The sequence below is a fragment of the Neomonachus schauinslandi genome, chromosome 7, assembly GCF_002201575.2.
Source record: "Neomonachus schauinslandi chromosome 7, ASM220157v2, whole genome shotgun sequence".
Taxonomy (NCBI): domain Eukaryota; kingdom Metazoa; phylum Chordata; class Mammalia; order Carnivora; family Phocidae; genus Neomonachus; species Neomonachus schauinslandi.
Window position 1 is genome coordinate 78,582,613 of NC_058409.1, and position 13,502 is coordinate 78,596,114.

At 35.0% G+C, this 13,502-nt stretch overlaps 1 non-coding gene and 1 pseudogene across 1 annotated transcript; both read right to left on the minus strand.

The window, feature by feature from the left end:
- Nucleotides 1–2,296: 2,296 nt before the first annotated feature.
- On the minus strand, nucleotides 2,297–2,393 carry LOC123325403 (annotated as a pseudogene).
- A 7,468-nt stretch (nucleotides 2,394–9,861) lies between these two features.
- On the minus strand, nucleotides 9,862–10,014 carry LOC123325475. Its single transcript, XR_006540459.1, has one exon. It is a non-coding gene; the product is annotated as a U12 minor spliceosomal RNA (small nuclear RNA).
- Nucleotides 10,015–13,502: the final 3,488 nt, after the last annotated feature.

Below are 13,502 nucleotides of genomic sequence, written 5' to 3' on the forward strand. Positions count from 1 at the left end.
AGCTCCACACAGTAGCCTTGAGGAGGACAGATCATCCTACTGTTGCTGGACAAGAGAACTTAAAATGTTTATTTTAGTTCGCAGATTGGAGTGGCAGAGATAGGATTAAGGCCTTCACCCTATTTTTTCAGTGCTATCTCTACTATATCAAGAAGACACTCTGGAATGATGCAGCAAAGTGTTCCAGTCTTGCAGAGTCAGGTGGCATGTGAAAGAAGCCACTCACTAAATACTACATATTTTATGGCTTTGTATGAAATTTATATGAAATTCTAGAAAAGGCAAAATCACAGTTTGCTTTCTGGAAGATCAGTGGTTGTTTAGAAGCAAGGTGGGGATGAGAATTGACTACAGAGGGGTGTAAGGGAGCTTTCTGTGGTGATGGGAGCATTTCAAAGCTTGACACTGGTGGTAGTTAAAATGACAGTAGCCCCCCCAATACACAAAACTGTAAGTTTAAAATGAAATTAAACTTTAAAAAAAAATTTTTTTTTAAGATTTTATTTATTTATTTGAATGAGACAGAGACAGCGAGAGAGGGAACACAAACAGGGGGAGAGGGAGAAGCAGGCTTCCCGCTGAGCAGGGAGCCCGATGTGGAACTCGATCCCAGGACCCTGGGATCATGACCTGAGCTGAAGGCAGATGCTTAACGACTGAGCCACCCAGGCGCCCTGAAATTAAACTTTTAGATGTTTATTATATCTGAATAGAGTGTAAAAGATATACATTGTCAGGAGACTGTTACTCCTATGCCAGTAACATAAATATAGAATTTGTTTTATTACCTACCATGCTTAATCAATTGACTTTTTATTTTTTAATGATTTGCCTTTAAATCCCTTGTTAACCAGTTTAAGACTGAGCAGGTTGTTAAAAGTGCAGAGCTATGTGTTTTTCTCCCATCTGACCTGATGCACTAATCACTAGGGCACTGTTGTGTTATTCAGAACATGGAATGAGGTCACATTTCTCCCTAGTGGAGTGTAAATAGCAAATGTACTTTAAAAACTAACTGGCATTTAATGCCTAATCCTTAAGATTAGTTGATGTTAAAAATAAATAAATTAAGCCAAGAAATGCTTACTTTCTCACAAAAGGATTTGACCAACATTTTTTGGTTAACAATTTTCTGTATGTCTAGTCATATATATTTTAAAATAAAAAAAGTATGAGTATATTGATCAATGAGTTGAAACAATATAAATAGATTTTTTAAAAGATAAAGCATGTATAAGCTTAGATTCCTTTTTATTGTTTCTTCTCACAGCTTTTAAATAACTTGACGTGATGAATTTTCCTCAACCATTATTATTTTGTCTGTGATTTTAATGTGGGTACTACTTAAAAAATTTTGGAAAAGTGTAAATATATAAAAGGAAAAAGTAACATAATGAACCTCTATGGATCTAATAATCCAGTTTCAAAATAGTCAGTATATTTTTCTCTAAGTCTATACTTATTCTCCATCCACACCCCACCTTAGTTTTTTTTTTTTTTTCAGATAAATCCTAGATAGCACTTTACTGCATCCAAAGATCCTTCAATATGTATCTATAAAAGACACTTTAAAAATCATAATTCCAATATTTTTATCTTTTCTAAAGTAATTAAGTACAAATCTTTAATATGAAAAGCACAGTATTCACATTTCTTTCAATATTTCATAGTATTTTTAACTTACAGTTTGAATCAAGAAACAAAATATATTCAATGCATTTTATTGATATAATTTAAATTGCTTTTGATTTATAAGCTCCCCATCCATTTTTTCCTTATAATTTATTTGATAAAGAAACCAAGGTATTGATCCTATATAACTCTGCACATTCTGAATTTTGCTCATTGTCTCCCTTTGTATCAGTTAAGGTCGTCTGCGTACCTTTTTATTTCCTGTAAAAAGTGGTTACGTTTAGAAGGCTGATCAGATTTGTCCTATCTTTTTTTTATAATAATACTTCACAGGGGGAGTTATAGCTTCCTATTGTATCACATCAAGAGGTACATTATGTCCATTATGTCTAGTTTTCATTCTTCTTGTTCTTAGTCAGATTGATCTAACCAGCTAGGATTTTCTCATTTTTTAAGCATCAATACAAACTCAGAATGATACCAATACCAGGATTTTTATGAAATTTAAGATTATGAAAATGTTTAAGATGTCCTGCACTTTTTTTTTACCTTCTACATTATTTTAATTAAAATCTTTTTCATTCTTTTGTATCTTTCAGTTTATTTATTATGATACAATATACATAACATAAAATTACCATTTTTGCCATTTTAAAGTATATAGAAAAATATGGGATGTCTCATGAATTTACATGTTAGTGTTTCACAGGGTCTGTGCTAATCTTCTCTTTGTCATTATTATTTTAGTATATGCATGCTGCTGAGACAACTTGCATTTGTTTCTATCTTTGGAATATATCTGAATATCTGACTTGGTCCATATTCCAAATTACCCTATCTTAAAATCCTATTAATGAGTAAATCTGATGGCCCTTAAGCATTTTTCCTTGCAAATGTGTTTCACTGTTTTGTCATTTGTTCTGTATTGATTATAATGTTTGTCATATTTTTTGGACAAGTAACATAACTAAAATTATTAATTTTATCCTTTATTAATTATATTTTGTGAGTCACAATTAAGACTACTTCCCTACTTTCAAGTTTATAGGTGCATTATTTTCTCCTAATACTGACATATTCATCGTGGAGATAATTTTGTCTTTTCTTTGTGTGGCTATGACACTGTTCCAACACTACTAATTATAAAGAATGTTTTTCTCACTGATTTCTAATGCTATGTTTGTAATATACTAAATTTTTATTTGCAAATATGTCTATTTCCAGGTTTTCTATCTTAGTTCATTCATTTTTCTAATATTTATTCTCTTGCATATAGAGCTCATAAAATACACCTCATACAGAAAGGATTAGAATATCCTTTTCATGGTTTTTATATTTTCTCTATTCTTATTTGTCCTTTCATATAGACCTTATAATTTTTTATCTCAAGAAAAAAAGATCCACTTCATTATTGCAATAATATTAAATTTACAAGTCAAAGATTTTTATTAATATTCACATGCATCGTTGGTTTGTAGATTTCTTTTTTGGAGCATTTTTTATCAGATTTTATAATCAATATTACATTCACCTTATAACAAGAATTTAGAGGGTTTTTTTCCCCTATGTTTATTTTTCAAATAATTTAAGTAGTACTTGGATTATCGTTAAAGTTGTTTAAAGCAAGTCACTTGTGAAAGCATTTGGAGCTTAAATCAAATAATTTTACCGTAGTATGTATTGATTTGGGCTGCTTGTAAAACTTTTCTCTGAGAGGGGCCACCTGGGTGGCTTAGTCGGTTAAGCGTCTGCCTTAGGCTCTGGTCTTGAGCTCAGGCTCCCAGTTCAGTGGGGAGTCTGCTTCTCCCTCTGTCCTTCCCCTCTGCTCGTGCTCTCTCTCACTGTCTTGTGCTCTCTTTCTCAAATAAGTAAATAAAGTCTTAAAAAAAAAAAAACCTTTTCTCTGAGAAATGATATTCCTTTTCAATATGAAGATATAATTCTTTATTTCAGGAAAGTTATGTTAAATTACAGTTTTAATTTTATTTTTTTTTATTTTAATTTTTTTAAAGATTTTATTTATTTGCGAGAGAGAGAATGAGAGAGAGCATGAGAGTGAGGAGGGTCAGAGGGAGAAGCAGACTCCCTGCTGAGCAGGAAGCCGGATGTGGGACTCGATCCCGGGACTCCAGGATCATGACCTGAGCCAAAGGCAGTCGCTTAACCAACTGAGCCACCCAGGCGCCCAATTTTTATTATTTTTAATTTTTAGTTTTTTAAGATTTTTTTTTTTTTTAATTTGACACAGAGAGAGAGAGAGATAGCAAGAGCAGGAACACAAGCAGGGGTAGTGGGAGAGGGAGAAGCAGGCTTCCCGCCGAGCAGTGAGCAGGGAGCCGGATTCGAGGCTCGATCCCAGGAAGCTGGGATCATGACCTGAGCTGAAGGCAGATGCTTAACAACTGAGCCACCGAGGCGCCCCTAAATTACAGTTTTTAATATGTATTCTTTGCTCTTGCTTTTCACTTGAATTTTGTGTGTGTGTGTGTGTGTATGTAATTTCTCTACCTTTTTCTATTACTTCCTCATTTTATGTCTCTGTTAATTTCTGCTTGATTTTAAAATTTACTATTCTATTTTTCACTATGTCTTTTACTGTATCATGTGTGGTATCTCTTCATTTTCATTGTCTATTTAGTTTTGTTTTTATTTCTAAAATTATTTTAAATTTATTCCTGAATCATTTTGGAACTCAAGTCTATTTTCAAGCTCTCTTATTTTCATAATTTACTTTTCTCATTTTTTCTAGCTCTTATGCTTTCTTTCATATTTTAATTTTATTTGGCTTATTTTGAAATACTAAGCTTCAATTTTTAAATCTTTTTTGGTAGATCATATTCTTTTGTTATGTCTTCATTGTCTGAAAGATGTTTATTCTGCTCATATATTTCTTTTCAACCTGGGGTGAATTGGTATGGAATTCAACCATAATGCTATTGTGTTATGAATTGTTTATATGAAATGAGTTTTTTGAATTTTAAAAATTATCTTCCAAATATGGGACTATGCCAAGGTAACTTTCATAGTCTCATGGCGGCAGGCTTTTCTCTACCGTAAAGCATCAAATAGCCAGTTCAGGTGCTGTGAGAACTGTCTCCTTTCTTTTCTTTTTTTTACTATTAGCAGAATATTTCCTTTCTTTCTCTCTCTTCCACACTGCTGGCCCCAACTTTTTTCTTTTTTCCCCATAGTATCTTTCTCCTGCTTAATTTGTATTCTATTCCCAACACTTTCTCTTTAGCATTGATTTTGTCCTTGAAGGAAACTTCTTCAGTTGGGTGGTTTCAAGCTTTCACGACAACCAGACAACCTCAGCACTGTCTAACATTCCTGAAGTCCCCTAAACTCATCCTTAGAATGGAAACAGAAAGCCTCCTCTACTGATGCTTTCCTCAGATAGTTACGCCTGACTTCTATTCCAGAGTCTTCTCTTGCTTTCTGAATGAATTGTTCTTGGCAATTTACCAGCATCAGGGCTATCAGAAATCATTGCCTTCTACTTCCTCTCACACAGATATACATGGGTGTTGGTAGTTTGGCACAGCTCAATGGAATTTTGTGGTTTGTAAGAATAACACTTGACTACTTTGGTTTAAAATGCTTTAAATGTTCTATTTTATTTATTTACATATTTAATGCTTTAATGCATTCATTATTATGTCTGTTTTGTTAGGAGATTCAAGAAAAATACATTGCTACTCCACTAATAACATATTTCTTTAAATGGAGTTTATTTTTTAGAGCATTTTAGGTTCATAGCAATATTAAGCAGAAGATATGGATTGACTTTTATATATTAAACTTGTATCCTGCAACTTTGCTGTAATCATTTATTAGTTTCAGGAACTTTTTGTTGATTCTTTCAGATTTTCTCCATAGATAACCACGTCACCTGTAAACAAAGTTTATTTCTTCTATCCCAATCTATATACCTTTTCTTCTCTTAGCCATCAGGGAAATTCAAATCAAACCCACATTGAGACACCACCTTATACCAGTTAGAATGGCCAAAATGGACAGGGAAAGAAACAACAAATGTTGGAGAGGTTGTGGAGAAAGGGGAACCCTCTTACACTGTTGGTGGGAATGCAAGTTGGTACAGCTACTTTGGTAAACAGTGTGGAGGTTCCTCAAAAAATTAAAAATAGAGCTACCCTATGACCCAGCAATTGGCACTCCTGGGTATTTACCCAAAAGTCACAGACTTAGTGAAAAGAAGGGCCATATGCACCCCAATGTTCATAGCAGCAATGTCCGCAATAGCCAAACTGTGGAAAGAGCCGAGATGCCCTTCAACAGATGAATGGATAAAGAAGATGCGGTCCATATACACAATGGAATATTACTCAGCCATCAGAAAGGATGAATACCCAACTTTTACATCCACATGGATGGGACTGGAGGAGATTATGCTAAGTGAAATAAGTCAAGCAGAGAAAGTCAATTATCATATGGTTTCACTTATTTGTGGAACATAAGGAATAGCATGGAGGACATTAGGAGAAGGAAGGGAAAAATGAAGGGGGTGGAAATTGGAGGGAGAGATGATCCATGAGAGACTATGGACTCTGAGAAACAAACCGCGTTTTAGAGGGGAGGGGGGAAGGGGGATTGGTTAGCCCGGTGATGGGTATTAAGGAGGGCACGTACTGCATGGGGCACTGGGTGTTATACGAAAACAATGGATCGTGGATCACCACATCAAAAACTAATGATATATTGTATGGTGACTAACATAACATAATAAAATTTTAAAAATTAAAAAAAATAAAGAGAAAGGCATGGCAGAAAAGGAGCCACAATAACATACCTAAAATTATTTGTGTCTTTGGCTCACTGTTTAGCTATGCATCCAAGGAGTAAAACTCCAGAATGTCTAGCAGAGAGCAACCACAGGGAGTCAGGGGAGATTTGAGTAGATACCTAATTCTATAAAACTATCAGGCCAACCCAGTTAGAGATACCATGGTAAGCGCCCAGAACTTTGAGTTAAGAATCCAGAAAGGCCCTGCTCTAGAAGTAAGGACCAAATCCTAGAATTAAGATATATGCTCTAGGAGTAAAAATATATGCTTAGGAGAACTTAGAAAGCAAGATAATCTAGATCTTTACTGTGTATTACCTCCAATATGTGATATATAAAATTACTAATCATATGAGTAACCAGCAACAAGACAAGCAATAAAGAAATACAATAGTCTAGGGGCGCCTGAGTGGCTCAGTCACTCAGTTGGTTAAGCGTCTGCCTTCGGCTCTGGTCATGATCCCAGGGTCCTGGGATTGAGTCCCACATTGGGCTCCCTATTCAGCGGGGAGTCTGTTTCTCCCTCTGCCTTTCCCCTTGGCTTGTGCTCTCTCTCTCGCTCGCTCGCTCTCAAAAAAATAAATAAAATCTTAAAAAAAAAAATTACAATAGTCTATTATAAAAATAGCCCCAGAGATGATACAAATATTGCAATTAGTAAGACCTTCAACATATTCTTGATTTATATGTTATAGAAAAGAGAAAAAAAGAAAATGTGAATGCATGGTTGGAGAGTATTGATAGAATGTTTATATATTTATACAAAGAAGAACCAAGTAGGGGCTCCTGGGTGGCTCAGTCGGTTAAGCATCTGCGTTTGGCTCAGGTCATGAACCCTGGGTCCTGGGATTGAGCCCGGAGTCGAGTCTGCTTCTCCCTCTCCCTCTGCTCCTCTCAGCCACCCCTCTCCCCCCCACCACTGTCCATACTCTCTCATGCACTCCCTCTCTCAAATAAATAAAATCTTTTTTTTTTTTAAAGATTTTATTTATTTATTTGACAGAGAGACACAGCAAGAGAGGGAACACAAGCAGGGGGAGTAGGAGGGGGAGAAGCAGGCTTCCCACGGAGCAGGGAGCCCAATGTGGGGCTCGATCCCAGGACCCTGGGATCATGATCTGAGCCGAAGGCAAACGTTTAATGACTGAGCCACCCAGGCGCCCCTCAAATAAATAAAATCTTAAAAAAAAAAAAGAAGAATCAAGTGGATCTCATGGATGTGATTAAAAGCAGAGCATAGGATAGGCTATATATATTGAAGTCAGAAATACACTATTAGAAATGATATGTAAACTGAAACAAAAAACAAAGAAGGCAAACATAACAAAGTAAAATTAAGCATAAAGTACGTGTGGAAATTTATCAAAAAAAGGTCCCAGCAGGAGAAGGCAGAGAGTTGGGATAGAAACAATATTTGAAAAAATAATGGCTGATAATTTCCCATATCATTTGGAAGATATTGCCAGTGAATTGAAATGGGATAAATAGAAGGAGAAACATACCTAAGTGTATTATAATCAAATTGTTGATAATTAAAGATCAAATGGTAATATTCAAAGCAGCTAGAAGGGGAAAATACTATATGACATTTAATAGGAAAAATATATAACTGATAGCTAAGATGGTAATAGAAAGCTGAAGTCAGGAAAAAATAGAAATCTATCTAAACTAAGTCTAATTAGTATGGGAGCCTGGCAAATATAGTTTATTGGATAGCGCCCTCTTGTTCCTCATCTCATATGGAGCAGGTCAAGAAAAGTTCTGGAAACGTATGGGAGAACAAAACAATAAATTATCTGTACTGCGGGAAATAAGAATATCGGCAGATGACATAGTTACCTTAGGGACATATTCAACATTAGATTTTGGTGATACCTCTCCGTGGTATTTTCAAGTAAGAAGTTGGATATGCAAATTTAGATTACAGAGGAAATTCCTAGAATTCACATACAATATATAATATCTTCTAAAAATAATGTAACAAAAGAAGTATTTCAGATCAAATACTCAAGAACTCCAAGGTTAAAATTAAGAAAAGTTTTAACACTTACCATAATATTTTTTGACCTGATATACATCCATTGAATTTGATATTCTAATTTATGATAGATATTCTAGAATCAAAGAATATGTGTTCCTTGATTAAAGTATAGCATAAAAAACTGCATACATTGATGCTGTCATATTTCCCCAAATTATTACTCCCATCCTGCCCATGATTAATTTTACTGAACTGTAAAAATTTGAAAAAGCAAATCTAATTAAGCTCTTATTTAAAAAATCATGTATATGATGTACAGTTTTATTGATAATAGTGTTTTCTAAATCACCCACAATTCTATTTCATCAGCTCTCTTAGGATAAATTTCCCTTGGGACCCATGCACAATTTCTGTGTTTTCCTTTATAATTTGTTGGCATAAATCTTACAAACTCTGACTCCAGTGGTTGATCATGTATCCTCATTATTTTTAGAGGTAAATCTGTGCCTATTTCTTGCATCCAGGCTGAAATTCTCAGCATATATTTTATCCACTAAATACAGAGTTAATTTGCACCTCAGTTTTTATTGCCTCCTATGGGTTGATTTGTGTCCTCCAAAATTATGTTAAAGCTCTAAGCTTCAGTACCCCAGAAGGTGACCTTTTTTGGAAATTGTGTGGCTGCAGGTATAGTTAAGGTGAAGTCATACTAAAGTGGAGTGGGCCCATAATCCAATATGATTAGTGCTTTTATAAAAAGAGGGAAGACCAAGTGGAGGCACAGATACATAGGGAGTATGCCATGTACAACAGAGGCGGAGATTGGAGTGATGCAGCTGTAAGCCAAGGAATGCCAAGAACTGATAGCTGCCACCAGGAACTAGGAAGGGGTATGGAAGAATTTTATACTTAGAGGGAGCATGGGCTTGCTGACATCTTGACTTCAGACTTTGGCCTCCAGAACGGTGAAGCATAAATTTCTGTTGTTCTAAGCCACCCACTTTGTTATCATAGCCCTAGGAGAATAATATCCTGCCTTTATGTTCAGTTCCTTCAATTATTTTTATTTTGTTTTTCATTACACTATATATATAGTTTTTTTTATTTGAGTATAGTTGACACAATGTTACATTAGTTTCAGGTGTACAACTTAGCGATTTTACAGTATGTTCATCCCAAGTGAAGCTACCATCTTTTCCATTACATTGCTGTTACAATAGCATTGACTATATTCCTTATCTTGTGCCTTTATTCCCCTGACATATTCATTCCAGCACTGGGAGCCTGTATCTCCCTCTCCCCTTCATCTATGTTCATACAATGTGTCTTTTTTTTTTTTTTAACTCTCTGGGGCTAATCCAGTTTCTTACCTATAGGAAAAATGCACCTTCTCAACCTTGTTTATTACCTTCATACCAGTCTGCTCTTTCAGTGTAAAAGGGTGACAGCAGATTATGACTCCCAGGCATCCCACAAAGTAGGTGGGTCACCTTAGCAGAAACCTTTACCAGCTCAAAAATTTGTCTCACATTAGCAGTGAGGATTCAGGCATCACGCCATCATTTTTTTTTTTTTCTTACTCATAAGTTTAAGGCATACAATATATATTTTAATAGGACTCCTTGAATTCCCTTTTTATGAAATGAGGCAGAATTCCTGTCTACCCAGTCACCACCCATCCTATAATATAAAAATTTAAGATGTGATCCAAGCCTCCAAATAGTTTACTATCTTATGGATGTATTAAGACTCAGTGCCCCTACAAGTTAATGAAAAATACAAAATAATAGACACCCAAACTAAATTATGTGGAATGAACAATACCTCTATAAGAATTTAGAGCTGGGATTAATCAGAATAGGCCAAAGTAAATAATAAATATGCAAGGTGTCAATAAATCAGGACTTAGGCTGAAGCTTAAGGAATGGGTAGAAAGGATTTCAGGTGATGAAGAGAGGATGGTATTTCAGGAAGGAAGCAAGTTGAACAATGCTTGAATGATAGTCAAGTGCATGGTGCAAATAAATGATGATACCAACTCTAGAGAAAGTCCTATGGTTGGGGTTAGTGGAAAATAGTCTTGTCTGAGTGGGAGGTAGAAAAATTGCAAGGAATCTGAAAAAGAAAAAAAAAAAAACAGGAGCTGTTAAATCTGTTTAGGAAGGAACTGGGAGTTGCTGTAGAGTTTTTGAACACTAATAGAATGAAAGGGCCTGAAGGAGATTAATCCAGAGATAGTGTGCAAGATAAATTAGAGTCAGAGAAAGGAAAAAGAGTCACAGAAAAGAGTCAAGAGAAAAGAGTCTGAGAGCTGTTTTAGAAAACTGATTACAGACTCCAGACCTCTGGTATTAGGGGCCTAAATAAATGTTCCTGACTCAGGAAGATCAGCTACATTTTCTGAGTTCTTGAAATTCTGATTTCTCTATTGCTATTTAATTTCTCTTTTTCATCTTGGTTGGATTTGAGCCATTGACATCTATTTCAAGGATCTTTTCATTGGTAATGAAAGATTTTTGTCTAACCTTAAAAGACCTTGTATAAACTTGGATTTTTAAAAGCACTTAACATATATGGTATTATGACTGCATTTAGAATGCTCACTACCAAGCTCAGTATTGAGAGAATGCCAACTTTGAAATTTGCAGCTACCCTTAATTTCCAAGCTGTGTTTATTTTGCTGGCTGTAGAACCTTCCTTTCTACCTCATTATTGTCTTTTCTTGAGACTACTCTAGCTAACACATGTTATCGGAGGTAGGTGGATGCTTTTCCTTTGAATTTTATCTTCCTCATCCTTTTAGAAAATGGAGGCTCTTTATATACAGATTTCAAGGCTACTTTTTATGCCATAATTGATTTTGAGCACTCTTTGGCCTGATACTTCTATTTAGATTGAAATTTATGGAAGTAATTTCAGATGTCCTTCAAATTGTAATATCAGTATTATATGAATTTTTCTTTGCAGCAATGCTGAAAAATACATTATATACATTTTTAAAAAAGATTTTATTTATTTATTTGATAGAGACACAGCGAGAGAGGGAACACAAGCAGGGGGAGTGGGAGAGGGAGAAGCATGCTTCCCGCGGAGCAGGGAGCCTGTTGTGGGGCTTGATCCCAGGACCCTGGGACCATGACCTGAGCCGAAGGCAGACCCTTAATGACTGAGCCACCCAGGCACCCGATTATATCCATTTTTTAAAAAATTGTTTTTTTGTGGACATTTTCATTTTTTAAATGTAAAACATACTTTTTTTCTATAAAATATATGTTTCTAATGGACAGTCCTTTGAGCTTTTTATGGAAATTTAGCCCAGGGAAAAGAAGTGTAGAATTGAAATGAATGACATTGAATATCCTAAGTATCTTCATTTGAGAGTCACTCATATTCACAGAATTAAAAAGAATTGATCAGTATTCAGAAAAATGAGATGATTGAAATTGCTAAAAACATGTTCTACAATTAAAAAAATTGTAAGTGGTTTGTTTTAGGTTATAAAGTTCTGATAATTCTTTGAATCAGAGTCAACTGGGCAGCCTTCCTTTTAAAATCTCCTCCACTTACTGCTGAAAAATCAGCCTAAATAGTTACATGGCAACGTGTGTTGCATTTTGAAACTTAAATTCTTAGATTAGTAATTTTATGCTAGGCATGTATTACCCTTCTTAGAAATATTATAAGTGCTTTAATGGTACTATTTTTTTCAAAATGCTATAACTAAATTTTAGCTGTACCAATTATTTATTTTTTCAATTAAATGGCTATATCAATTATTTAAACATAAATTATAAGTAATATAATTTAATATAAACTAAGACGCATTGTGTTTTTTTAAAATTATATTTTTTTACTTTCTGTTTCTGTAATAAGAAATGAAGTTCATTTTATTCTCTGGCAGGAGTCTTGCATTATTATTATTATTTTTTTACCAAAAATATATAAAAAAACCACTCATATGATAAATACTATTTATTGTCTTTAGACTTACAAATATCATATATTTTACATTATAAATTGTGTGATGTTATAATTTGAAAATATTTGGGGTGCCAGAGTAGCTCAGTCATTAAGTGTCTGCCATCGGCTCAGGTCATGATCCCAGGGTCCTGGGATCAAGCCCCGTATCAGGCTTTCTGCTCGGCAGGAGGCCTGCTTCTCCCTCTGCCACTCCCCCTGCTTGTGTTCCCTCTCTCGCTGTGTCTCTCTCTGTCAAATAAATAAAATCTTTAAAAAAAAAATTTCCTTTAGCAGAGTATGAACTCATAAAATCAGAAATTATAAAATCTTTAATAGGCAATGGAATCCAGCACATTTTTACTTATTGGTCTGTACTTGGTAAGTGCTTAATAAGTTTATTGATAAATGAATGCATGAATTTTTCATGTTACTAGGTTTTTAAAATTTTTTTAATATTTTTTTATTATGTTATGTTAGTCACCATACAGTACATCATTAGTTTTTGATGTAGTGTTCCATGATTCATTGTTTTCATATAACACCCAGTGCTCCATGCAGTACGTGCCCTCCTTAACACCTATCACCGTCTAACCTATCTCCCCCCCACTCCCCTCTAAAACCCTCAGTTTGTTTCTTGAAGTCCATAGTTTCTCATGGTTCATCTCCCCCTCCAATTCACCCCCTTCGTTTTTCCTTTCCTTCTCCTAATGTCCTCCGTGCTATTCCTTATATTCCACAAATAAGTGAAACCACATGATAATTGACTTTCTCTGCTTGACTTATTTCACTTAACATAATCTCCTCCAGTCCCATCCATGTTGATGTAAAAGTTGGGTATTCATCCTTTCTGATGGCTGAGTAATATTCCATTGTATATATGGACCATATCTTCTTTATGCATTCATCTGTTGAAGGGCATCTCTGCTCTTTCCACAGTTTGGCTATTGTGGACATTACTGCTATGAACATTGGGGTGCATATGGCCCTTCTTTTCACTAAGTCTGTGACTTTTGGGTAAATACCCAGGAGTGCCAATTGCTGGGTCATAGGGTAGCTCTATTTTTAATTTTTTGAGGAACCTCCACACTGTTTACCAAAGTAGCTGTACCAACTTGCATTCCCACC